The sequence below is a fragment of the Drosophila navojoa genome, chromosome 5, assembly GCF_054131105.1.
Source record: "Drosophila navojoa isolate 15081-1374.11 chromosome 5, UAZ_NAV_1.0, whole genome shotgun sequence".
NCBI classification, from domain to species: domain Eukaryota; kingdom Metazoa; phylum Arthropoda; class Insecta; order Diptera; family Drosophilidae; genus Drosophila; species Drosophila navojoa.
This window is the reverse complement of record NC_142893.1, coordinates 11,388,783-11,405,996: the sequence shown is the minus strand read 5'-3', so window position 1 is coordinate 11,405,996 and position 17,214 is coordinate 11,388,783. Positions and strand designations below refer to the sequence as shown.

General features: G+C 36.9%; 2 protein-coding genes across 5 annotated transcripts in view; both read right to left on the bottom strand.

Moving 5' to 3' along the window:
• cv-2 (crosveinless 2-secreting protein) overlaps positions 1–4,345 on the bottom strand; it is a 141,457-nt gene extending 137,112 nt beyond the window's left edge. Inside the window, exon 1 of the mRNA XM_089262354.1 lies at positions 3,263–4,345. The gene's annotated coding sequence lies outside the window, so the exon portion shown is untranslated. The remainder of the gene's footprint in view (positions 1–3,262) is intronic.
• Positions 1–17,214, bottom strand: part of Sdc (Syndecan) — a 137,219-nt gene that overhangs the window by 86,360 nt on the left and 33,645 nt on the right. The gene's annotated exons all lie outside the window — the stretch shown is intronic.

The window sequence follows — 17,214 nt, the reverse complement described above, 5'->3', positions numbered from 1 at the left end:
TTATTGAACAGCTATGCAAATTATGTATCCTTTAAAGTTTGATGATTGCAAAGCAAAACAAAATGTTAAGAAATATAGATTTCATTTTCATATTCACTTATATTTATTTCACTTCTTAAATATATTTAAAATTTGGAAACCTATTCTATTATTATTATTATTTGATTATTATTGTTATATGAATAATATTATTATTATTTTAATTTTATTTTTATAATTATTTTAGTTTTATTATTTTAATATTATTATTATTTTAATTTTATTATTATTATTATTTTAATTTTGTTATTATTATTTTAATTTTATTATTATTATTATTTTAATTTTATTATTATTATTTTAATTTTATTATTATTATTTTAATTTTATTATTATTCATATTTTAATTCTATTATTAAATATGTATATTTTTTTTTCATTTTATGAATATATTTTGTTATTTATTTTTTATTATATTTTATATTTATTTTTATTATTTTTTATTTGTATATTATATCTTTTATTTTAATATTTTTGTATTGTATTACTTTTTATTTCTCTTATTAAGTTACTATTTTTTTTTTTTTTTATTCTATTAATTAATGCCTTGCCATGTAAAAAATTCTCCTCCCTTATCAATTTCTAGGAAACAGATTGCGCAACCTGCACCTGTGGCATTTCATATTAAGACTAAAATCTTTTTGACAACTTGGCTAAGCATGCTAATAGAGAAAGCAGTTGCCGGTTGCTGAGGCTACAAAAATACGTTGCACAACACTAAAACGCTCGACTGCCCCGCCAAAGAGTAGTGGCCAGCAGTGGCTGCTTCTGCTGCTGCTGTTGATGCTATTGCAACATTTAATGGTCTGCTTTGGCGCTTGACATTTGGCCAGGTTCACAGCTGTAATTGGCAGCCGAGAGATCAAGTGAACCGCACTCTAAAGGGAACTTGGGAATGCTTACTAACTGCTGCTGCGGCTGCGGCTTCGGCTGTTGCTGCTGCTGCTGCTGGTGGTGCTGTGCAAAAAGTGCATTGGTAAACGCACAAAAGATGCTCTGGGCTAAAAGGGGATTGCAGCAGTGGTTAACGGTAGGGTTGTTGCAACCAAACATGATTCAATTGCCAATATGAATGTTTGTTGCTATAAAATGTATGGGTGTGTGTGTCTGGCCTTGCCAACTGTGTGTAAATGTTTGAGTGGTGCTGCTGCTGCTGCTGTGTGTGTGGGTGAGTTTGGTGTGGTGCAGTGCTTGTAATCGAATATTGATTAAGTGCGCACGGCAGCAACTGCAGCCACTGATATTTCAGTTAAAACGTTGATAATGCACAACATTTTTGTTGCTTCAACTGGGCAGCAAACGAGAGAGCAGGAGAGAGAGAGAGCGAGAGAGAAGCGAATCACGCTTGCAGCAGGTTGGCAGTGCGGAAAATTGAAGCACTTGCTTCAGCTAGCCTTTGTACCGTTTTGTTGCTGCATTGAAATTGTAAGCGGTCCAAAAACTTCTCACCCCTCCTCACAGCCCTTAACAGCTGGCCAGGAACTTTTTAATTTTTTTCATTTTTTTTTTTTTCTTTTTGTTTGTTTGGTTTGCCTCTTTTTTTTCTGTTACTCGTTTTGGCAATGAGTTTTGATTGCTTTTGCCTGGGCATTTGGGTGCACTGACCCCATTTCCGCTTGTTATCGATTTGACGCTCCTCTGCCGCTCTAGGGCCCTGCTGTCCTTCGGCACTTACAAAATAAGCGTCCGCCTGCCAGGCAATTGCCGTGTCGCCTTTTTTATATGCCTGAGCTGCCTGAGCTGCTTGCTTGCCTCCTCTCTGCCCTCTGCCCACCACTGCCTGGCACTTGACAGCCAGCCGGAATTTCTTTTCTTTCCGCTTTGTTTGGGGCCACAGCATTAAGTTTACAGCATTTCATTTGTTCAAATCCCCTTCGAAAAGAAAAATAAGTAAAGCCAACTTCTAAGTGCATACTTATGCATGTTCAATTCTCGCCTAGCTTTGCATAAAAAAAAACTCTGCCTCCTGGCTGGCATTAATTGATGTTTCCTTTTCTCGCTAGTCGATAAATCGAAGTTTTCCTGGGGCATTTCATCAACAATACCAATTTTAATAGAGTAAGTAATTGCTAAGCTGACTTGCATATTTCATTTCAGTGGGCCTTAAATATTTTATTCTATTATCTCTGCTCTTCATCTGTCAGATATTTCAAACAACTTGGCAGCTGACTTTCCAAAGCAATTTCTATCAATTCTTTCTCTGCTCAAACTTTACTCTGTTACTCTGATTGTTTTTCGACTTTCTGTGAAGGGAACTGTAGGAAGAGTATTTTTTCCTTGAATTCAGATTTTCGGAATAATATTTTTCAAATTATTAATCCAGTTCTTGAATTAAATTCTAACTAGAATTATTATATTAAATATAAATTGCCAATTTATTTAATTTTAATCAATTCTATAATAAAATTTTAACGATATGAATGATTTATTAATTTATTCTCTTTACATTCTAAAATTAGTCTAGAATTTGGGCAGCATTCACAATGAAATATTTGCCTTTATCAACGTCTCTTTAAGCTCTCTAAAAGTCAATCAACAGCTCTTCACTTTACATTGACATTTTCCCCAACTCATTGCCAAATTTCTATGCTGAAGCACATTTGGTTAGCCTTGATTAGACAAAGAGTTGGAGCACTGAAGAGAAAAAGGATAGTGCGGGAAGCTGTGAGTGCTACTAGACTAGTCGCTAATTCAATTGATTAGTCGACTGCTGTGGCTGTGGCTGTGGCTGTGGCTGTGACTGTGACTGTAGCTGCAACTGTGGCAGCTGCCACAGCTCGTTGAGTGACACTACAACAACTCTCCAGTTTCAATTCAATTTATTTGCTCAGCATATTGTTTGTATTTCAAGTCGTTCATTTTGTGCATTTTGGTTCTCGTTTTCGTTATTCATTTTTCTTATTTATTTTATTTTTCTTTTGTGAGACACGCCCTTACGCCCCCGTTGGCAAAGCTGTGCACTTGAGCACGCAGTAAAGCCAAAAACGCAGCTACACAAAAAATATTGTTGCAGATTTTATGCAAAATTAATAAAAATAAAAAAAATACCCAAGTTTTGTGGTTGTTGTTTATAGTGGTGGAGGTGCTGGGCGTTGGGTGGTTGCGTGGGTGATTTGAGATGCTTGGGGCTTGGGCTGATGCTGCTGCTGCTACTACTTGGTGGTGCTTGACAGCAAGCGAACTTCGACACAGCCACAGCTGTTGATGCCGTTGACATCACAAGTGGCTGTTGCTGTTGTTGTTGCTGCTGTTGTTGTTGTTGTTGTTGTTGTTGTTGTTGTTGTTGTTGTTGTTGTTGTTGTTGTTGTTGTTGTTGTTGTTGTTGTTGTTGTTGTTGTTGCTGCTGCTGCTGTTGTTGTTGTTGTTGTACCCCGTGGCTGGTATACAGCTAGCTGATGCTTTGGCTGCATCACTTGAACGCTTGAACGCTTGCTGTTGCGGCTTTTAGATTTTCCAAGCCACTTTCGCCTAATATTCTGCTTTAGCTGTGGTTGTTGCTGCTGCTGATACTGCTTCTGCTTCTGCTTCAACTTCTTCTTCTTGAGTTAAATCAAAACAACAAAGAACTTTTACTGGCAAAACTATTGAGGAGAATTTGCTGTTGCTGTTGCTGTTGTTGTTGTTGTTGTTGTTGTTCTCGTTGCTTGCTGCTTGTTATCATTGCATTTTAATGCATGCATCTGACAATGACAAGAGTGTTGAGTGTAGTTGAGTGTGGCGCAGCAGCGGCCGGGTGACGGTGAGTAGGTGAGGGAGGTCTTGTTTAGCTGCTGCTAACTCCCTGACAGCTAACATAGTCGACATACGGTGTCAAGTGGCATTTGAAAATGCTCTTATATTTCATTTTGCTTATTTATGATATGAGGGAGAGAGTCTCACTGAAATATTTAAAGGCTCTACAGCTTTTCTAATGTAGCTACAGACGGAATGGGAGAGAGAGAGAGAGGGAGCGAGGGAGTATGAATAGTAAACAGCAACTGAAAGACCGCATTTCCATATGCATTCATTCATTTTGCCAGGAAATTCTTTGAAATGCAACCAGCTGACCTCGTAATGACGCATTATAACGCTCAATTGCAATTCCAAGCAAATGGAATTTGTCTGTTGTGTACTCGATATTGATTGAGCAGAAGACAAAATTTACTGGCAAATTGTTTAAGGGTTTTCTGTGATATTTCAAATGTGTACGTAGTGCTTTAGAGCTATTGGTTATTCAGGTAAAACTTTAGATCTATACAACTTTTTGTGTGTTTTAAATGCGTAAGCATTTGAATAAGAGATGACAAACGGAACAACAATTAGGGTTTTCCTATAGAATAACTCAAGCTACTCGCAGATGATTTTCAAGATAAAAACATTTTACTCTACTCTACATAAATCTTCTTTTTCAGCAACTGCTAACCTCACTATTTTATGAATATTATATTTAAAAGGAAATCACAAAAATCTGAATTGAATTACTTTATAAGGAAAACACGAAAATTCTAGCTGTAGAAAAAAAGGCGGAAAAAATTCCTCTAAAACTTCTCTTTGATTAATTTTACTGTCACTTTGTCAGCTGTATATAATGCATCAACAAATCCTTCACAGAAAGGGAATAAATAAATAAAAAAACTAGTTGCCAAAGGGCTCAGCAGTTGAAATGAGTGCAATGCATATTAAATGTGCAGTTCAGGGCGTAGACAACGATGACAACTCTAACAACAACAACAACAACAGCAACTACCACTGGCAGCAGCTAAAACGACACCAAAACTCGCTCAATTAAAATGAAATTTTCATAATAAAGTTTGCACACGGCATGCGGCAGACGGCAGACGGCAGACGGCAGACGGCTGAAAGCTGAAAACTGAACGCTGAATGCTAAACCTGAGGGCTTGTTACCACAGACACGCTGTGCAATTACCCAGACTCATTTTTAAAATACCCAACTAGACATATAACATGCACACGGCATGCTGAATATTATGCCAAACAGTTGTCTAAATTGGCTACATTTTTTTCGTTGTAGACCTGGCCAACAGTGAAGATAAACAAAAGTATGCTATAAAAACAGCTATAGAAACTTTCTGAAGTATGCTTCAGGTTCAACTTTAGAGCTTGCTTGTTCTAGCAGCGCAATAGATACATTTTTAAAGGTACATTTCAGATTGTTTATTAGATAATTTTCATAAATGTGAACGCATAAATTATTATTTATATTTGCGCAACATAACATTGTCTCATTTAACATATATTTCTTATACATTTTTCTACATTTCAACAAATTGTTTATTTATTATATTTATTTTGAAATATTATAATTTGTCTACTTTTTCTAATATATTTGTTTTTATTATTTTGTTTAATTTATTTTTTCTTTTTTTATTTTTAAAATTTTTTACATTTTATTTTTTATTTATTTTTTATTTTTATTTTTTATTTATTTATTTTTTTTTTTTTATTTTTTATTTATTTATTTATTTTTTTTTATATATATATATATTTTTTATATATTTTTTATTTTTATATTTTTTATATATCTTTTATTTTTTATATATTTTTTATTTATATATATTTTTTATATATTTTTATTTATTATTATTATTTATTTTTTATTTTATTTTTTTTTTTTAATATTTTATTCTAAATTATATTTTAATATTTCTATAATTCGCAGTTTTACAGGGTAACCTGTGAGCCAACCGCATTGATTATATATTTTGTTGTTGTTTCGGCGCAAATTGTGGGCGTTGGACACGTCTAGCCGGTGGTGTTTGTGGTCGTACGGCATGTGGCATGCGGCAAGTGGCAAATGGCAAGTGGCGTGTGCCAGCATAATTTCAATCCAATGTACAGCTCTGCATTTGTACATGCGCTGACATTTTAATACAATTTTAATTTGTTTATAACTTCAGACAGCAAAGTTCAAACGCAAAAACAAAAAAGTTTCAAGCGCCGTTGATGATATCCACGAAAATGGTTTATGCCAAACCAATTTCAAGTACGAAAAATCAAAATGCCACACACGCACACGCACACAGATAAGCAGACAGACATACTCACACAGACAGAAAAACTTCAAACACAAGTTTCAACTTTTTTTTATATACACACACATACAAACATATATATTTTTTTTTATTTTGCTAACAAAATGTAACACAAATCCTCAAAAGTAGAAAATAGAATGAAAACTTTGGCGTTTTATCTGCAATGCCAGCTGTGTGTGTATGTGTGTGCCTGTGTGGCTGTGTGGGTGTGTGTGTGTGTGCGCGCGCTGCTCTTGTGTTTGTATGTGGGCAAACTCATCATCAAACAAGATTATTTGATCAGAGCTGCCTGCAGCTAAGACAGCGACCCTTAGCTCACCCAAGCCTCCCGCCCACCAGCTTTTGCAACTAGCTTCTGCGGCAGCCGCAGCAGCAACAGCAACAACAACAACAACAACACTCAAACTTTGGCCAACACACTCATTTGCTTTAACCGCAGCGAGTGGCGAACTTAATACAAATGAGCCAAGTTTCAAGTTAAATCAAGCGGCAATGCCCGACGAGCGCAAACGCAAAGCAACAACAACAACAATGACAACAACAACAACAACAATGACAACAAAAAGTTTACAAAAGCCCCATTACGCTCATCCCAGCCCGCCTTTGTACCATTCCGCCCACAATTTGACAGTCCCATCCCATTTCCTGGCTGGTAATTTAGAGATAGGCATTTCACTTGATTTTTATTTTATGACGCGGCAATGCTCAGCTGTGCGAGGTGCGCTTATAAAGTTACACACAAAAAAAAAACATGAAAGGGGGTTAAGTCTAATTGGAAGCAGCCATTGGGGAGCAGTCAGAAATTTTCATAAACAAATTTGTTGCTTTAAGCAAATTACCAGATTCTTATCTCCAAAACAAAATCACATTAGGCGAGTGCATCGCTTGGAAACTGAGCCTAAACGAATTGAGAGGAGTTATGATTCGAAAAGAATTTAAGATCAAGACATAAAGATAGGAGCTATTAAGTTAAGAATTTTGTGCCTAGCTTGTATTGATTTTTCCTTATTTCTGATGGGTTTTTACTTTTAACTTGCATTGATCTGAATAAGCATTAGCTCGAACTATTGGGAGCAGTTCCTTTAAAAGTAGAGATCTGCTTTATGTCTATTTAACAGTGAAACTAATAATCATAATTTGTAAAAAATAGTTTTTATTCACTTTAAAGTCTTACAGAAAGAATGAAAAAGAATTCAAGCCCAACTTTTGGAATATTGATTTGGATCGGCTTAAAATTCTGTCATAGCATAAGCTTTTGCCCCCTACTAATACCTCTGTTTAATTACTCGTTTTTTATATGGCTATGTGTATATTGAAAAACTATGTGAAATTTAATAGAACTATGTAAAACAAATTTTATAATAAACTGCCCGTCTATTGCCTGAACCACAACTGGACAAAGTTGCCTGCCATGGAGAATAAGCTCATGCATAATTCGCAGCTAAAATATAAACCAACCAGAAAGGAGTGTAGCCTATATATGTGTGTGTGTTTATATATAGTTAGTCATAGCTATTTAGCAGCCAGGGGGCAAAGTTGTAAGGTGGTGCTAGCAGACGCATGAAATTTGATTATGGCATAGCATACTTTTTGGGGCATTAAAAATGCAGCTGCCTCACAGCCAGGCCGTTTTAGCCACGGCTTAAAGCCAACGTATGCAACAGCAACAGCAACAGCAACGGGAGCATTTGTTAAACTTTGTTAAATTTTAATTTATTGCCATCACATAATTTATTCATCAAGAGCACACAAGACAGCCTCTCTAGCTGCACCGCTCTAACACTACATATATGTGTATATATATGGTCATCTCCTTTTGATATTCCATAGAGCGTTCGCTTGGTGTGTATTAATGGGCCTGTGGAATGTGTGCGACAAGCGTCAAGGTTGAATCACTTTACGGTTCGTTAAATTTTCGCCCGACTTTCGCCGACATATCGTGGACTAAACAACAACAGCAACACAAACAACAACGACAACGAGAACAAGAGGCCCAAACGCAGACTCGTTCACGACTTTTACTTTTGTTTTTCTCCTACTTTCCGTTTACGGATCGTCAGCATTAATTTTCATTACGCGTCGCCGTAACGATTCGGTTTGTTGACCATAGCGAGAGGATGTGCCCAGCAAATTGCTACATTGGACCCTTTTGCCTTTATGGCTTCAGCATCAGCATCAGCATCACAGCTAGCCCTCATTTCTACGTATTGCCGTAATGGTCCATTCTCTTTAAGTAAATCCAACCCGCAAAAGGTTCAGCTAACTCGTTCGTTCGCTCCTTCGTCTCCACACACATAAAAACAACAATTTCACAGTGAAGAGTTAATTGAACCACAGGCCTATTTGTGAAAATCGCTTTCCATTTACTTACAAAATTTCTACAGCCTCTGCTTATATATGTATGTATTTATATGTAAGACTTTGTATTTACCTGCAAGCATAAGAAAGAGAAACATTTGATAAGTAAAAGGGAAATTCGCATATTTTTTGTAAGAAAAATAAATTTGTTTGAAAACTTTATGAAAAAGTGGCGCATTTCATTTGAATTTCAAATTGAGCACACTTTTAATATTCTAACCAGGTCTTTAAAATTTCACAAATGCATAAAGTAAATAAAAATATTTGTTTTTTGCTTACATTAGTTTATTACTTTTTAAGAGCTTAGCGTTAGTCTGGCTAAAATATTTGAATGTTTGTATTTTAAATTAGTTTTTTAATATTTTAAAATACAATATTTATATGTTATGGCATTACTAACAAAAATATTCAACTAAATAAAATATATTTATATATTTTTTATTTTTATTTTATTTCATTTCGTCTTTCGGTTCAGTCCCTGAATTTGAATTTTATTATTGAAAAATATTGGCAAATTTTATTAAAAATTTAATGGAACAATATGCAATATTTATAACTGTTTCTTTCGCCAAAAACAATTTATGTATAATAAATTAAATTCAATTGAATTTGAAATTCATTTTGCGAACCAAACTAAAATGTTAATAATATATAAACTATGCTGGGTACTATGTAATCAAATGTCAAATAAACTGTAAATCGTATCAAAGTTATATATGAAATGCCATTATATTAATATATATATAATAGCAGGGCATCAGCTCAAGTCAAAGACATTAGGAAGAGGTCATAAAACATCTTTGATTTCTCACATTCGCACATTCAAAAAGTTCTCATAACTCATTTCTATCTGCATACGTGTCAATGACGCAAAGCAGATTTCGAAGGGGAAAAAAAATATACGAGAGCGAATAAAAGAGCAAGTGTGAGAAAGGGAGGGAGATGGAGAGAATGAGATGGATGGCGAGAAATTGAAATAGAGCGAAATCCCAAATATTGCTGCATACAATTTGCACGTCATAAATCATATCGAAATGCGCATGAAATCAACAAAAGAAAATATAAAGGAAAAACTTTTTCCCCAACGTCGTTCTCGCAATGTAACGTGCAACGTGCACCTGCAGCTCGTCACACAAACACACACACACACACAGAGACAGACATCCTGCACCCAAACACACCGTCACACAGCCCAACTAACCCAATTTAGTTGAGTGTGAAAATTGGCTTTCACCCATTTTGAAATTCTGAGCTGCTCACACACACACACACACACACACACGCACACTCTTATACATACTCCCTCACACACGCACACACATGCTAAACGAACTGTGCGCAGCCATTTTTGATATAAAAGTAAGCCCTTCCTAAAAAAAATACAAGAACCTAATCGTTATATACTCACACACGCTCACTCACTCACTCACTCACTCGCTCACTCATTCGCCTACTCACTCGCTCAGTCAATGCAGCGTGGCAGCCAGCGGAGAGCGGGAAAGTTTTGGGTTTGGGTACTCGGATATTTTTTCATGTAAACGCACGGATTAGATGAAAAATCAAACGCAAAGAGAAAGCGCAGAAAAAAAATTTACACTGCAGCACATGCAAATGAATTCTGTTTAGTTTGGGTTTAGCATGAACTAAAAAGAGGAAATGTTAAGAAACGGATTTTTATAAGTTATACGAATTTTTAATGCTCTTGCAGCAAGCATGAGCTGGAAGTTATTTCATTGAAGCCATAATGAATAATACTATAAAAATAAAGCATCAAGGTAAGGGATTTTGAGCTAAACAATATTATATATGATACTTATTAAGATGCAAAGCCTTTTTAGCTGAATAAAATACATTTCGCAAGTTATACAAAATTCTAATGCTCTTATTCTGGATCACTTTCTCCAAGTCCTTCTACTAATGACATCTAACGCTTCTAAAGTTGAACAACTTTTCAAATTGTTTCAAAGCCTAACAAGAGGGCTTAAATCTTCACTGCCAAGCAGATGAAAGGGTATAGCTCTAACACTTGGGTAGCTAGTAGTAATACAACCCACAACTCCATCGACTACTGCCTCGCAACACCTCCACCCCCTGCGTTTTCCACTTGGCTTTTTCGCAACTAAAACATACGCAAATCGCTTTAGCATTTTACAATTACTTAAGTCCCGACGAGAACATTTTGGTTTTTTTGGGGCTTGCGCTTTGGCTTTGGGTCTTTGGCTGGCTGGCGTTTGGCTGCTTTAGTGCTCAGATTGGTTTATTTCGACAAGAAAATTGGTCTATTCATGGAATACATTTGCATAAGAGATGGCAATGGCAAGGAGATTTTCTTAGTTTGCGGTCTCATAAAAGTTTAATTTTTTTCGGGCATTTTTTGTTCTTTTTTGCTTCGATTCTTATTGAAAACTTCATTGAAATACATACATCAATCTCAATGTTTGAGCGCAAAAGAAGCGACAGATATTCATTCGAGGCAAGTGGGTCAAATAAAAGACGCGTTCATTGAACCAGCCCACATGGTTAATTGATTCGCAGTATCAATTGCCAGAGTAGCTGGGCTCGATGGCAACGGGCGCCAATGGCAGAAGAAAACCAATTAAATTTATCATATGTCAAATGCAAATGGCAGACGGTGCAGACTGCCAGCCAAATGAAGCGAATATCAAATGAATATGAATAACATTCACGCGCACAAATTCAAGGCACTTAACGGCAAAAAAAATAAAATAATAATAATAATAAAAATCACAAAAATTAATATGAAATGTGCAAAAATAAAAACAATAAAATAAAATAAAATATATACATATACATAAACTATAACATATTGTTGTTGCTCTTGTTGTTGTTGCACTCAAATTGGCAAAAAGTCAATTAAACTTTTGCCGTTGCGCGCATTTAATCACCTGTAATCCGAAACGGAGAGCAGCAGACAGGAAAGCGAGAGCGAGTGAGAGGGCGAGAGAAAGAGGATTGTGAGAGTTACACACTCACACAGTCAGGTATACGCATGATATCATTAATGACTGCCGGAGCAACAGGGAAAAAAGCTGAGCATAAAAACCAAAGTTCATTTAACAACTTTTTCAGATACCCTGCACGTTGGCCCCAAAAAATATGAGAGGATTACTTCATCATCATATAGCCAAAAGTGAGAATAAAAATGGAATACATTTTAGAGAGACAGTAGCGAAGTGAAAAGCAAATAAGTTTCAATAAGAAGGCGTTGCTACAAAACGCTTCAAACAATAAAAACTTTAAGCTACATTTATATTAAAAAATGGAAGCGACTTAAGCAGAATGTATGAAGCGAAAAGCCAGCGAAGTAAAGGAGGAAAAACAAAGAGAAAGAATGAAAAGTTAAAGAGAAACTGCAATATGAAGCTTTAAGGTAAGTAAGAGCTTAAAAATTAACAAAACGGACGAAAAAAAAAAAATGAAGCAGCTGTGAAACAAGTAAGTGAAAAGAGGAATAAAAAATAAAAGCAAAGCTCAAGTTTGAAGGTAAAGTAAGAAGCGTTGATAAGTTAAACAATGGATATGGAAGTTGCAAAAAAAAATGCAGTTTATGGCAGTGAAAAGTAGAGAAATAAAAGATAAAGCTGCACAAGAGAAAGAGAGTGCAAAAAAATAATGAGCAAAGCGAAACGAAACGAAACGAAAGAGAGAAACTGCAAAAATTAAGCTCAATTATAAAGTTTATAATATTTTGCTATTTATTGAACTGTAAATTGAAAATAATTTCATGCAAGCATTGATGAATGGAGAGTGCAAATACCCTGCGGGCGGCAGCCATAAAATGTCGCCTGTCATTGTTGCAATATGTGAGTGCGTCTGTGTGTGTGCGTGCGTGGCAAATGGCTGCTGCTGCTGTCGATGTTGATACAGCATGAAGTAGTTGCTGTCTGCAACTGTTGTCGCTGTTGTTGTTGCTAATTTGTAACGCATTTTCTTATCAATTGTCGCAATGCATACGATTTCAGTCTGTGTGTGTGTGTATGTGTGTGTGTGAATGCCGATGCTTTGCAGCACAGTTTGATACTCAGCCGCAGGCGTGGCAATCTACCGCATTCTGTTGCTGCTGTTGCTGCTGTTGTTATTGCTGCTTGTTTGCGTACATACAGCAGCTAACGAGCAGCAACAGCAACGGCAGCAATCCGCAAAAGCAACATGAGGATGAGTGCTGCCGAGTCCTGGAGCTGGGTCTGGTGTCGGCTTTTAAGTGTCATAAATGAGAATTTATTCGGCCAGGCGTTGTCATTGTTGCTGACACTGTTGTTGCTGCTGTTGCTGCTGCTGCTGCCGCTCGCGCCGCTCAGGTGGCAAAATTTTCCAGCTTGTCAGGCAGCTGGCAGTCTGGCAACATGGCAGCCAAAGGTTGGAGGCAATTTCTGCTGCTGCCGTTGCTGCTGTTGCTGTTGCTGTTGCTCCTTGGTCCTGGAGTCGAATGCCGCAAAAGCTTTGTTGTTGCGAGTTCATGAACTCTAGTCATAAATTTCATTAACAGCTGGCCTTTGGCTCCTGCTGCTCCTGCTGCTGCTGCTACTGTTGCTGCTGCTGTTGCCACTGCGCCAAATTATAGATTAGCTTAGATAATGTAAAATATAAATAATAATTACGCATACGCCGTGTTTTACATTGTATAAACGCAGCTTTTGTCAGTGTGTGGCACTGTTTAGCCATTGTCGGTGGTTTTATTATTCCTTGCAGCATATTTTGTGGCACACTCTGGTGTTGACAATGGACTATAGAAAATACTTGAACCATGTGCCACTTGCACCGGTTGCATGTATTTTTCATCTCTTTTTATTTTTGGGCAACAACCCCACAGCGCTTAGGTCACTCTGACCCACTGACATTTCAGCACAATGAAAATGGCAACAGTCACGAGAGCAGCAGCAACAGCAGCAGCACCAGCAACAGCAACAGCTACAATCAACAACAATAACAATAACAATGCTAGCTAACAACTACAATAACAATGGCCATGTTAACGCTTAACGATTTTCTAGTGCACAACACACAAAACAACGATGATGAACCAAGTAACAACAGCAACAACAACAACAAAAAATCCAATTTCCAATAGCATATAAAAATGTTGTCTTTGCCATGACAAAAGCTTAAACAAATCCAATTTCGGTGCGCAAGCACTCCAAATGCCAAATTAAATATGTATTACATTTATCCAAGTCGTCGACCTTCAATGGCAGACAATATCATTTATTTATATTCAGCTAATTATGCCCGGGCAGAGGCAATGGCTTTGAAGTCGAGACGCAATAATAGTTCAAGTGCTCCATGCCATCAACTTAGCATACTTTTTAGCGCACATCTGAGACCCAACAACAATAGCAAAAAGTTGGCTAAATGCTTAACAATTTCTAAGATGGATTTCTCGACTCAGCTTTTGGTATATTTGAAGTTTTGTTTGCTTGCGCTGAAATCTAAGCTTCCCTAAAAAGTTTCTAGTGCTGCAGTTTTCAACTTGAAACCGCGCCGCATTTACAGCTATTTTTCAAGAGTTTCCAAGTGGCATCCTTTCTAGGAACTGTAAGTACTTGTATTTTATTATTGTTTAACTATTTTCAAATTTAAGGATTTATTTTATTTTGTATAACTTATAGATATATTTTTTGTAAAAAATTTCTATTCATTTATTCAGCTTAAAATATCAATCTAATAAAATTAAAAAATAATAAAAATAAACCTTTTTACTCATACATAATACGTTTTTAAATATTAAATAAATTTTGTATATTTGTCAGAAAAGAAAATTTATACAAAAGCAAACTAAAATGCATTAGTTTAACAAAAAAAGTTAAAATTAAATAAATATTTTAAAATGGATTTGATGTCTATTACGATTGCCAACAGTTTAGCTAGATAAGCTGGTTTATTCTTTTATTTATAAAGCATTTTAGTATACAATAAAGCTTAAACATTGCATTATTTTATTTTCCATTGAAATGCATTAAAGGAACGGCTGTCAGTCAAATAACAGGCTGGACATTTGCACTTTCCGTTTAATCCGTGTTTTTCATGCCCGCGCAACTGGCAGCTAGAATCATTGTCCGAGCAACAAATACAAGACACACATGGCTACACACACACACGCGCAAACACACACGCACACTGACACGTCGAACCGAGAAACAATCAAATCAAATATTTATATGCGGGCAGGAACCAGCAGGCAGCAAATACTGACAGAGCCAGAAAGAGGGAGAGAGAAAGAGAGAGGAAATCAAAGAACGAGAGAAAGAGAGAGGAAGTGTGAGAGAGAGAGGAAGTCAGAGAGAAAGAGAGAGAGTGTGAGAGAGACTGAGATGGAGAAAAACAGCAAATAAATGTGGCGCAAACACACAGGAAAAGCAAACTAAAACAGATTTTAGTTGGCCATCCTGCTGTTTGGACCTTCTCTAGCCGCGCTGCTTTCTTCTGTTGCCATCAAGTTGTAGATTTTTGCCATTTGGCCGTCGAGCTGCACAACTTGAAAACTTTTGCAGGCAAACAGCAGCAGCTCAAGGATGTGCACAGCAGGAAGTGCTCTAAAGCCCGCTTCCTTCCAAGCAAGCAAGAAAGCAGCATAAGCCGAGGGTCGCACTGCGGTTGCCACAACGAAACTATAATCAAATTTATATTACTTGTATTGATTATTTAATATTTATATTATATATGCTCAAGGAGTTGCTGTAGTTGAATTTAAATCTTACGTTTTTTTGTTTTCCAATAACAAAACTTGTTTACGCCATTGCTGAAAGAAAAGCAAGCTAATTAAGAAAGCAAAACTAGCTAGTTTTCTTGTTTTTCCTGATTTTCGAACTGTTGTGGCATTGCGAGAACAACATGTCCATTCATGTTGCCTAATTTATTTGTGTGGCACGAGTGCTGGCGCATAAATGAGCTGATTACTTTGAGAACGACCCTCGTAAAATGTCTATTGCAATATTATTTCAGTTTCTGTTTTTGTTTTGCCTAGATTCTAGCAAATTAGAAATGATTTTATGCCAGACGCGTTTTCAGCAGAAACAACGAAATACAAGGCATTCATTCATATGTGTACCAAGTGAGTTTATACAAACATATAACAGGGTCCCAGCAAATGGCCAAGTAAAGCAATCAAATGGCAAAATGTTTCTTCACTCACACACACACACACAGACACACACTCACACACGTATTGAAATTGTAACAGAAAATCAATTTAGGCAAAACTTGAAATGGCATAAATGCTGGTAGCTTGCCAGACACTCAAAAAAACATACACAAACACACATACACACACACAGAGAGATGTAGACAGATACATGTACGTGCCTGGCATGTATGTAAATGTAGTAGGCTCAGCTCATATAAAACAACGCGGCAAAGCGGAAAACTTACTCCTCAATACAATCAAAGCGCTACCATGTCGGATGCAACAAAAGCAAAAATAAATAAATAAAATAAAACAAAACACTCGAATCAAATAAAATTTATTTGTTTCCTTCGCGTCGTTTACAGTTAAATTCGTTTAGGGGGAGAGGCGTACATTTTATTTAACATACATTCTCACACACTGCGCTCGCATGCTATCTCGCTCGCACCTATTTATAAATCCATGCAGTGCGGCTCAGAACTTTCAGCACACGATTCACTCAGCTCACTGAGCTCAAGCTCAGCTGCACTCTCAGTCTCTCTCGCTCGCACTCATAGTGAAGCAAGCTCTGTCGTTATCTCATCTCTTTTTTTCGAGTGAGTTTTCAAGTTTGTAAGCAGGGGATAAGCCAAAGCAAAATGTAAGCGGCAGCCAAAGCTGCACTTAAACTTTTGATATCAATAAGGAAAGGGACGCCAAGAAAAACTGTAAGCTCGCATGCAATCCAACTGTAAGAGCCAACAGCAGCAACAACAACAACAACAACAATATCAATGAACGAAAGTGAATTGCGCAGGAAATGCAAAAAAGGAGAAGAAAAAATGGCGACGTAGAACTGAAAAGGAAACTGAGCTGGAAAATTCAACTGTGGACAAGTTTTGGCAGCCGTTCGGCAAGTTTTGTTACAGAAATCTAATGCAAAACTGTCATTTAGAGTCGCTCTTATTTATTTTGATGTCAGCAGCACGTGCGCCAGCCAGCACACAATGTGTGTGTGTTAGTGTATGCCACGGAAATCATCAGGAAAAACGCAAAAACTGAAATAAAAAATGGCGACATGACAGGCGCACGTTTCGCTCACGTTGAAAACGAGGGCAAGCGCAGGCAACAGGAAAGCCCGCACAGACAGACAAATAGAAAGAAAAAAACCGAAGGGAGCAACAGAGAGGGAAGATAGCATACGACAGACGGTAACTGAGTGAATGAATGAATCAGTGAATGAGTGGGTGCAGCAGCAGCAGAAAAAGAAGTAAGAGCATAAGCTTAGGCAATTTATGACAGGCGGCTGCTACCAATGGCGACCGAAACGCACTGCCGAAGAGAGCAGCAGAGAGAGAGAGCAGCTGGGAGCACTCAGGGTTGCGCAGGGTATCGCACTGAAGTGATGCCGTGTCGTGACAGAATGATTGCTAAAGTCAAAAGGCATTACATGCGTTCATCTCCCTCACTGCGTTAATAACTCATATGCGAATTACTTACAGTAGTAGCGTGCGAAGGACATGAAATATGCCATGTGCACAATGTGGAATACGCAGAAAAACTTCTCAAGTTGCTTAGAGAGATCAAATATTAAGCGATCTAGTAGAAATATTATATATATAAATAATTTAATATGTGTTTAGTGAGCAAAACATGTACTAAAAT